The sequence below is a fragment of the Vanessa atalanta genome, chromosome 15, assembly GCF_905147765.1.
Source record: "Vanessa atalanta chromosome 15, ilVanAtal1.2, whole genome shotgun sequence".
Lineage (NCBI taxonomy): Eukaryota > Metazoa > Arthropoda > Insecta > Lepidoptera > Nymphalidae > Vanessa > Vanessa atalanta.
The window spans coordinates 6,732-9,079 of record NC_061885.1 but is presented as its reverse complement, the minus strand read 5'-3'; the positions used below and the strand labels follow the sequence as shown (position 1 = coordinate 9,079).

Below are 2,348 nucleotides of genomic sequence, written 5' to 3'. Positions count from 1 at the left end.
ACCTGCAGCGAACCGTCGCCGATTACTTCTCCGGCAGGGCGGTGGCGTTCCCGACGATGGATGGTATCAGCAGGAGGGCAATGACATGCGGTGTTCCACAGGGCTCGGTTTTGGGGCCGTTACTGTGGAACATCGGCTACGACTGGGTGCTGCGCGGGGCCACGTTGCGGGGGGTCAGTGTGACCTGCTACGCTGACGACACCCTCGTGTCGGCCCGCGGCAGAACCCCTCGTGAGGCGGCATATCTCGCCACGGCGGGAGTGGCACATGCGGTCCACCGCATTCGTGCTCTGGGCCTCGAGGTGGCCTTGCACAAGTCCGAGGCCCTAATCTTCCATGGACCTCGGAACGCGCCACCTCAAGGGTTGACGATAACTGTCGGCGGAACTTCCATCACCATCGGGTCGACGATGAAGTACCTGGGACTCGTCCTCGATGGCAGGTGGAGGTTCGAGGAGCATTTCCGGCGCTTGGCCCCAAGACTGGTGGCTGCAGCCGGAGCGTTGGGGCGCATCTTACCCAACGTCGGAGGACCGGGGAGTTCCTGCAGACGACTCTACATCGGCGTGGTGCGTTCGATGGCACTATACGGCGCGCCGATATGGGCGGACGCTCTGAGCGCTCGCAACGTCACCACGCTGCGACGTCCGCAGCGGGCGATGACGCTCAGGGCGGCTCGGGCGTACCGGACGGTGTCATACACCGCGGCCGGCTTGCTGTCCGGAAGCCCGCCATGGGACCTCGAGGCCGAGATCAACTCGAGCGTCTACTGGCGAGCCAAGGCTGCAAGGGCAGGAGGAACTCGACCCCATCCGGGCGAGATACAACGGTGGAGAGATGAGGCAAAACACCGCCTAATGGAGAAGTGGGAGGATCGGCTACGATTTCCGGATGCCGGTGGGGAACTCGTGGCGGCGATTCGCCCGGTCTTGAGAGAGTGGGTCGATCGCAAACACGGCCCACTGACGTACCACCTGACGCAGCTCATAACCGGTCACGGCTGCTTCGCCAAATACCTGTGCGAAGTGGTCGGGAGAGAGCCGTCGGTGGTATGTCTTCATTGCGACGACGGAGCCGTGGACACGGCCGAGCATACGCGCGCAGAGTGCCCAGCCTGGGCGGAGCCTCGCGCAGCCCTGTCCACGGCCATTGGATTGGACATATCGCTTCCGGCCATTATTCGAAAGGTGGTCGCGAGCGAAGAGGCGTGGGCGGCATTACGGGTCTTCAGCGAGGCCGTAATGTCCGCGAAGGAAGAGGCGGAGCGACAGCGGGAGGACGATCCCGATTCGCTTCCAATACGTCGACGGAGACCTGGTCGACGGCGCCGTGACCACCTAGGCCGGATGCAGTAACCGGACGTGACATACAGTGTGGACGGCGGCGGAACCTTACATCCGTCGCCGTCTAGCCTCCAGCGGCGGACTCGGGGGGAGTCCGTCGCGGTTCTTATGGAGGCGGAGACGGAAGGTGCGCCGAAACACCCTGGCGTGCCTTTCGTGGCGAGTCGCCCTTTTACAGCGACGGCCGCTGGCAGGGCCGCGGTGGTGAGCCACGTGCGTTCCCGTAGCCCTGTCGCCTTGCGGAGAGGCGGAAATCCTAGGAGGTTTTAGTGGGTAGGACGGGGCCTTCTGCCCCGGGAGTCCCACATATCCGTCCCGGTCAACCCCCCCTTTCGGCCGGGCGGAATGCGTCAATGCATTTCCTCCTAGTAAAACTAAAAAAAAAAAAAAAAAAAAAAAAAAAAAAAGAGAAGATTAGCATGGCCCCTGCGCAAGGATGACACGCAACCGCAAGGAGGCAGAAGCTGCAGCTAGCAGCAATACAGCAAGGGTGTCGGCACCAGTCGAGCCGCCCACTGCCAAAGTAGTAGAGAAGACTGACAAAAAGCCAAAAAAGAAGACGAAACGCCCTAGCATGGCTGCCAAGGAGGCGGCAGCGGCTGCGGCGAAGAAGACCGCTCCTCCGCCAGCACCGAAGCCAGGCGGCTCCGGAGCATCTTGGGCGGCTGTTGTTCGTCAACAGCCGAATAAGCCGCCCAAGAAGCCTAAGGCGCCGGAAAAGAAGTCGAAAGAAAGGCGTCCCGGAAGGAAACTTCGCTCTCCTCGCACCGCGGTGATCACGATCACCCTAAAACCCGGTGCCGAGGAGAAAGGGGTGAGGTATGAGGATGTTCTCGCCGAGGCCAAAAGCCGAATTAAGCTCGGCGAGGTAGGCCTCACCTCTGTGCGCTTCCGCACGACGGCAACGGGGGCACGGATGCTGGAGGTCCCGCCGGGTACCAACGACGCGGAGAAGGCGGCGGATGCCCTGGCGGCCAAGCTCCGCGAGGTCCTCAGCTCGGACGC

At 62.5% G+C, this 2,348-nt stretch overlaps 1 pseudogene; it reads left to right on the top strand.

The window, feature by feature from the left end:
- The first annotated feature begins 1,739 nt into the window (after nt 1-1,739).
- On the top strand, nt 1,740-1,815 carry LOC125069617 (annotated as a pseudogene).
- Nucleotides 1,816-2,348: the final 533 nt, after the last annotated feature.